An 8750-nucleotide genomic window follows, 5' to 3' on the forward strand; every position below is an offset into this window, starting at 1 on the left:
CATTGAACCTTTCAAGCTCTGATGTGGTTTCTAATACACCTTCCAGCACCTTCTCCATTCCCATATGCTTGAAGGTATCTATGTTTTCTGCTTTGTCTTTCATCATTCAAATCGCAAACTCTATGGCAAACCTCCTTATCCTCAGCATCTTTGTTGCCGGATACTTGTGCTTCTTGAGAATATGTACTAGTATACTTGCCAGTTCAACTTCAGTGATTCCAGCTTCTTAAAATACAGAGCTTGATTCCTGAGAGGACATGAATGTGAAAACATTTGCTGCTAATCCAACCATGACTTCTTGTAGCTTGTTTTCTTCTGATTTGATTGCCAGAAGTATCTGCATAATTTAGCAATTTGTTAAAATTCAATCTGCATAGAAACATAATATGAAGTTCACATTCTGATAACACAAGATCATAATGATGAGAGTAAAATTTACTGTTGGTGCTACGGCCGTAACAACCTTTAGCTGGTTGAAGCATTCTGATCCACTAAAGTAGAGATAACATTAAATTGGGTGCAAAATATCATTAATATACAAAGTAGAGATGACCAAAATCAAAGAAAATATCATTTTGAATCAAGAATGGAAAAAAGATGTCACTAAAGTAGAGATAACACTCGCATTTGACATTATGCCCAACCCAAGAATCTATAAATTCATTCATGTCAAACCAAGTTCTTAGCCATTCAGAATCTATAAATTGTATCAATCACAACTTTCGTTGACTTATTTTATATTTTCTAATATTTACTGTTATGTTCTAAGACAAGTAACAACTAAGTTCTTACACTGGAGGCATGTATCCAAATGTTCTCACAAGACGAGTATGAAGTGATAAAGAGCTTCCAACTTCCCAAAGTTTAGTTAGCCCAAAATTTGCAACCTGGTAAATTTCCAAAACCTTATTAGACAGTTTTAATATTAGTCTTATCAGAAAAAAGAAAACAAAAATTACAAAATAATTATTATTGCCAGGAATATTACAATAAACTAACCTTTTCACGGAAGTCTTTATATATTAATATGTTAGCAGGTTTCACATCACGGTGGATATAAACAGGAACAGTGTGTTCATGTATATATTCAATTCCTCTTGCTGAATCCAGAGCAATTTGCACCCTTGTTGACCATGCCAAAGGTTCTCTCCCTGGAATCATGTTACCAACATTGTCACTAGTATGATAACAAAGATTAAATGTTGAATTTGGTATTTAAGAGCATAAGATCATAAACATGCTTAATTTGGTAGATAATGTAATATGTTATAACATGAAAATATGAATGTGATCTCACCTGTACCATGCAAATATTGGCCTAAGTTTTCATTTTCAATGTATTCATACACAAGGAGAGAGATCCTTCGACGCAATATCCAATCAAATGCACCTAAATTGTTCAGAGTTAAGTTGAGATTCACTGAATGCCATAGAAACTCGACCTTTTGGTGTAGAAGAAAGTAGTTACCAAATTCAAGTGATGAACATGTTTTAAGACCTTCAACTCTGAAAGAAACTCTGTTGATGCTTGAACATCCATCTTCTTAATTGTTGCTTTCTGCATAGAATAAAATTATGCAGATAAAGAACTAAATGGTTAAAGATAATTTATTTTTCCTTTTAATTTTGGAAGGTTATATAACATTATTAAAGATATAATTGGCTTGTTCTTACATGGCCTCTCAATTCTGCAAAATAGACAGCTCAGAATCTACCCTGACCAATTTTGTTATCAGAGCTGAAGTTATTTGTAGCCTTGGCTAGTTCTTGATAAGAGAATTCCATCGATTTTGCCACCATAATTGCCAGAAGGCCAGAAGCACTAGCAGCTGTGGATCCTAAAGTTTCATATTTACCACTGGTAGATGCTTTACAAGGATAAGGAAGAAAAAAAACAAAAAGTGTTATTATTATGAATTCATGATCACAACATAATTAATTCATTGAATATTTTAACATTGTGTCATAGTTAATATGACTTAATCAACTAGAAAGAAACAAATAATAGATTAAGAAGCCTAGAATTTCAATAAAATACAGCTACCATCTTGTTTTCTCTTCTATCCCTTTTCTACTAAGGACGCAGAGTCCGGGAGAAGGAGATTTAAATCGAAATAAAATAGCTGATTATGTACAAGGCCAAGTAAGTAAGGGCATGCAAGAAAGGATCACAATTGAATAAACCTCATCAACAAATTGAATGTTACGCTGGTCAGCAGTATACATCAGAATATCCTGTTAAAAGATAAAAAAAGGATAAAATAAATTAAAAAGTAAAACATTTTCTCTTACATTGAATCATTTCAATAATGAAATTTTGAGAAATTACTCTCCTTATATAGCAGTAGAAACCATTTGACTAGAAAAGAAAAACACAAGTGGTAGTAGTGAAAGAGTATAAACTCACTTCAGCCATTGGCATAATTGACATTGACTGGCCATTCTAGAAACGAAAGAGTCCACCATTGAAATCCTTGCCATAATTATTTAAATAGCACACCACCTTTGATGAACCAAAATTGCCAGCAATAGTATTAAATAAAATTCAATAAAAGAGAGGAGTAATGGAAAGTGGAATCCTGACTGCAAAGTGCCATTGTTTGAGGTAGCGTTTGTTATCATCACTATGACACCCAATGCTTGTACCTCTACTCCAGCTGTTTGATGATTCATAAATACAATAAGGTAAATATTGTAAAAGAAGTAACAACCAACAAGCAATTGATGGTCCTTAAGATAGAGTATTAACATGATTAGAGCAGTGAATAACAAAGAGCTCGTATTGACAGTTGAAAAAACTCCTCTAACTTATCTTTCAACCTTGCATTCTTCAGGGGAGAGGATAAGCAGAATGGAATTCTTATAGAAGAGATGAGATGAATGATCAAGATACCTTTTTAGTTAGACCATGAGCTGACATAATATCATAGAGCTTATGCATAAGCATTTCTTCTTTGACATATTAATTAGAACTCTATAATTTAATGATGAATTAGTGTTGATGAATTAATAAAAACATGTCACACAGAAAAATAAATCATTATTCGAAAATTCATTGATACATGCCACCAGAAATTAGTATCACAATCCCAATAGATACCAGAAAGTACTTTCTCTCTTACAAACATCACATTTGTTATTTGTTACTGAAAAATACATCAAATTAGGACTATCTAAATGAAGAATGTAATTTCTATTTCAAAGAGAATAGCTAAAATAGTAAAAAAGCACAAATTAAATTAGAGACAGGAAAATTCAGGGGTAGTGCCAAGCAAAGAACTTGAAGTTTTTGCCATTCATGGAGCATTGATCTATAGGCTTCCATAAGGATCTCATTCTGCTTATCCATATGTATATTTCAACATAAAAATCAGAATCAAACTAGGATAAGCAAAAATATCAACACTAATTGTATCGCCATCAAGTTACTAAATAATCGCAAAAGTAACAAGCCAAATCAGAAATTAGAGAAGTAATCAATTAAACTTAATTAATGTAGAGGAAATCACAAAATTAACAAAAAATAAGCTTCCATAGGAATGCACAAAAGAACGCAGAAGGAGATCTCAAAAGTTACTGTGTCGTGATCTTAGGAGACGCGCCGAAGGAATAGCTCTGCCTTCGATAATCACATTCACCACTTCCTCTGCAAGACACAACCACCGAAGGATTTACACCAAGAGACATGCACGACCGAATTTGCCAAAAACTAAAATGAAGGGAGCAACACGCTAGGAGATCGAGGAAGAGGAATGGATGATTTACCGTTTTGGCAAGATTGGGGAGCGTGTGAGTGGCGCACTTGGCAGCGGCTTGATCTGACTCCTTCTATGAGAAAGTGGAGTTGAGGATGGAAACCTGCTCCTGGACCTTGGCAAGGATAGTGTCACGGGCATCGCTGGTTACTCTCCCTCTGATCTCAGACGCTACAGCGAGCTTGATGGTGGCAATAGCAAAGAGATGAATACTGCGGTGGCGAATAGATCTGCTAGGGTTTCATTCTCACTCATCTTCCTCTTCCAATTTTTTTGGTCAAGTTTTTGTTTGGAGTTAAATTTGTTTGGGTTTAATCAGAGTAGGTTAGGGACTGGCTATTGGTTTAAAAAATTGGGCTTAGAAATTTAAACTAGTTTTAATTAATGGGGGTTTTATATTTTGCTATAAATAAAATATGTTATGGAGGTTTTCCAAAACTTCCACAAAAAAATTCCTATAAACAAGCAGAAATCTTGTAGTGACTCATGTCAATTATGGATTATTATATATCTTTTGAAATCTCTTAAAATTAGCTTTCTAAAGCCGTTGAAACCAAGTCATTTGGATATATTTAGCTCAAGTTATGCTCTTTTGAAGGTGAAGAGGTCAGGCTGCCAAAACCTCATGTACTATGTGATAAGCTCCACGTTGTACGCCAGCAATTTTTTTCCTTTTACTACTTGGCTTAGAATGATGATTTGCACTCTCAGATTCAGTATTCACTATAGACTATTATATTTCGTTGAAAATCTCTAGAAGTTATCTTTCTAATGGCACTAGAATCACCTCATTTGGAGTTTTGTAGCACAAGTTATTCTCTTTTTAAGGTGAAGAGGCCAGGTTGCCAGCATCCACCTCAACACCAAACTTAAATGTGATCATGTATCAACACACCAATTTCTTGCACCAAACCCTTGTGAATATTCATGCATGTTATAACGCAAGATAATAACTAAAAAATAAGTAAAGAAATAAAACAAATTCAAAGGATACTAAGCATTGGGTTCCCTCTCAACAAGCGCTTCTTTAACGTCACTAGCTTGACGGTTGTTCCTTGCTAAGGTTGAGGTTGATAGTGCTTCACATCTTCCCCTCTCACCTTGAATTTACTTCCTATATCTTCATATGTAAGCTCAAGATGCTCATAGAAAAGAACTCTACTCACTGTGTATGGCAACAGTGAGGGGTGAGATAGCACTACTTTGTCTCCGGGTGAAAAGTCTTCAGTAAAAATTTTCTTGTTCCTATACCCTCTAGGCACTTTCTTCTTTGGAGCCTCCTCCTTGTTTGATGCACACCCAGCACCAAACTTAGGGTTGATGTTAGGAGGTTTATTGATTGGAAAGGGAGGCTTTGGTTGCAAAATCTTTGAGGTTTCAATTGAGTGGTCAGCTTGTTACACCTCTTCTGTCTTTTCCTTTTTACTCAAGCATGAAAAAGGGACCTCTGGGAATGATTCATTAGGTTCTTCCTTCAGATTCAGGTCCTTAGCTTCAACCTTCTTGCAATCCTCTTGATCACTTGAATGATGCATGGTCTTGAAAACATGAAAGATTTGATGCTCATCATGCACCCGTAGCATTAATTCACCATTTTCAACATCAATAAGGGCTCTTCTAGTGGCTAGAAAGGGTCTTCCTAGAATGATTGAGGCATGCTCATCTTCCTCCATGTCAAGAATAATGAAATCCACTGGGAGGAAGAATTTTTCCACTTTGATCAAGACATTTTCAACCACTCCATGTGCAAGCTTCATTGATTTATCTTCAAGTTGTAGAGCTATTTTTGTGGGTGACGAGTGGGTTTTCTGCAAGTAAAGAATTTTACAAGAATAATCACATTGTAAGTATAGTTTCTAAACCAACAGAGAATCCTTTCGTACAAAAGTTTGGTTGGCACAAGTAACAAAACCCAATAAAATTTATAACCGAAGTATTTAAACCTCGGGTCGTATCTCAAGGAATTGCAGGGAAGTATGATTTATTATTGGTTATGGAAAATAGTATATTTTTGGGTTTTTGAAATAGGGAACAGGAAAATAAATTGGCAGGAAATTAAATTAATAACTATAAAAACTCTTAGCAAGGTATGAGAACTGGAAATCCTACCCTAGCTATCCTTATCAGGTGTGATGAGAATTGTTTATTGCTCCCACTTAGTTAACCCTTACTAAATAAAGAAAAGTCAAGTGGACTAATTAACTTGATTCCTCAAGTCCTAGTCAACTCCTATGGAAAGACTAGCTTTAGAGGGATCCAAACCAATCAGCAATTTCCAATTTCCAATCAACTGCTGAGTTTGATAACTCAAGTGTCACCAATTACTCAACCAAAGCCAAAAAGGAAAAATCTAAATTATTTATATCATAAATAGAAGAAAGCAATCATAAATCTAAAATATCTCAAATTATATTTAAACATAAATTCAAATCTAACATGGAAAGGTTCATAAGCCAATTTGGCAACATAAGTAATTAACAAGTAAAAGCATTAGAGTAAATAAAAGTAGAAGAGAAACATAAATTAAAGGAACATTGAACCTGGGATGAAGGAATAACTATACTCTAAGAGAAATCCTAATTCTAAAACCTAAGAGAGAGGAGAGAACCTCTTTCTCTCTAAAACTACATCTAAAAACCTAAAATTATGAATTATGAATGTTGTATTTTTCATGTGTGTGGATTCCCTCATTCTCCAGCCTTTTATTCTGTGTTTCTGGGCTTGGATTTGGGCGAAAAAAGGGCCCAGAAATCGCTAGGGGCGACTTCTGTAATTTTCTGCACGTGGCGTCTGTCACGCGTGCGCGTGGGTCACGCGTGCGCGTCATTTGGAGATTTTCCTTGTAACGTGTATGCGTCATTCATGCGTGCGCTTCGCTTGCGTTTTGCGCTAGGCACGTGTCCGCGTTGTCCATGCATGCGCGTTGCTGCCATTTTCTTCAAAACTCCATTTTGTGCGTTCCTTCTATTTTTGCATGTTTCTTTTCTGTCCTCTAAGCCATTCCTGCCCTATGAAGCCTGCAATTACTTAACACACAGATCACAGCATCGAATGGTAATAAAGGATAATTAAAATTAATATTTTTAAGGCATAGGAAACATGTTTTCACATATATCATAGAATAAGGAAGAAATTGTAAAACCATGCAAATCTTATGAATAAGTGGGTGAAGAATTGATAAAACACACTTAATTGAGCACAAGATAAATCATAAAATAGTGGTTTATCAGTGGGCTTCAACTCTTGAATGTGCAACCTCTTCATCACAGATAATGGCATTAGATTAATACTTTCTCCTAAATCACATAAAGCTCTATCAAATGTAGTATTGCCAATAGTGCAAGGAATTTGAAAACTCCCTGAATCTTTCTTCTTTGTTGGCAAGTTTCTTTGAATAATTGCACTACACTCCTTAGTCATCACCAATGTTTGGCCTCCCTTCAATAATTTATTCTTGGACAACAAATCCTTCATAAACTTAGCATATAAGGGCATTTGTTCAATAGCTTCTATGAATAGAATGTTGATGTGCAAAGTCTTGAATACCTCCCAGAATTTAGAGTAATGCTTCTCCTTGTTTTTCCCTTTGAGCCTTTGAGGATATAGAATTCTTGGCTTGTATTCAAGCACTGGAATTCTCTCTTTTGGTGAAACTTCTGTAGCTTAAATTGGTTGCTAGAAGGTCGGTTGTACGTGCTCCACTTCCAGATTAGTATCCTCTGGAGCTTCCTTTCTTTCCTTGACAGTGATCTCCTCCTTGGTTTCTTCTTTCTTTTCTTCTCCTACCACCTTTCGACTTCTCAAGTAAATAGCCTTGCACTCCTTCCTTGGATTGAGAATTGTGTCACTAGGAAGAACATTTGTGGATTTCTCCCTTTGTTGAGCAAGTTGGCCCATTTGTATCTCCAGATTTCTCAATGAAGCTTCTTGATTTTTAAAGCTAATCCTTGTACTTTCCATTAATTTTTCTAAGACCGATTCAAGGTTAGAAAGCCTCTGAGAGTCTTGTTGTGATGATTGTGAGTTTTGGGAGAGTTTTTCTACTGCAAGTTCAAGATTAGTAAGCCTTTGGGAGTCTTGTGGGGTGGAATGTGAGGGAGGTGGTTGTTGGTGATTTATAGGATGGTTGTTTGGATTGTCGTGATGGTTACTGAAGGTACTCTGCTGGTGGTTATTAAAATGATTGGGCTGGTGGGTGTTGTTAAATTGGTTAGGCCTCAAGTTTTGGTTTTTCAACCTAAAATTTGGGTGATTTCTCCATCCAGGATTATAGGTCTTTGAGAAGGGATCATTGTGAGGATTATCTATGAAATGTACTTGATCTGGAGAAGAATATCCATACTACATGCCCTCACCTTGAAATAGCCCATTACTCACACCATAGGAATTATCTTGAGAACTCACTGCTGACACTTGCATTCCTCCTAGGTATTGAATAATTGCATTTATTTGTTGAGATAAGACTTTATTCTGAGCCAAAATGGTATCTAGTGTATCTAACTCCATGACTCCTTTACTCAGTGATCTTTCAGAGGAATAGAGATATTGATTGTTGGCAACCATCTCAATCAACTCGAGTGCTTCATCAGTGGTCTTTTTCATATGCAAAGAGCCTCCAGCGAACTATCCAATGCCATTCGCGAAGTGGGGGTGATCCCATCATAAAATATCTAAATCTGGACCCAGTCAGAAAACATATCATTCGGGCATTTTTTGTGTATCTTCTTATACCTCTCCCAAGCTTCATATAGGGATTCTCCTTCATGCTGTCTGAAGGTCTGAACATTGGTTCTGAGCTTAGTCAACCTCTGTGGTGGAAAGAACTTGTTTAGAAACTTAGTGACCAAGTCATCCCATGTGGCTATGCTCTCCTTGTGTTGATTCTCTAGCCACTGCTTATCCTGATCCCTTATAGCAAAAGGGAATAGTAGCAAATGATACACCTCAGATGAAACACCATTTGTCTTGACAGTGTCACATATTTGCATAAAGTTG

At 35.9% G+C, this 8750-nt stretch overlaps 1 pseudogene; it reads right to left on the reverse strand.

Annotated features, from left to right (window-relative positions):
• Nucleotides 1–226: 226 nt before the first annotated feature.
• Nucleotides 227–1785, reverse strand: LOC107604643 (lysM domain receptor-like kinase 3; annotated as a pseudogene).
• Between the last annotated feature and the right edge of the window lie 6965 nt (nucleotides 1786–8750).

Source organism: Arachis ipaensis, chromosome B6 (genome assembly GCF_059453495.1).
Source record: "Arachis ipaensis isolate K30076 ecotype BB chromosome B6, ASM5945349v1, whole genome shotgun sequence".
In the NCBI taxonomy this organism is placed as follows: Eukaryota; Viridiplantae; Streptophyta; class Magnoliopsida; order Fabales; family Fabaceae; genus Arachis; species Arachis ipaensis.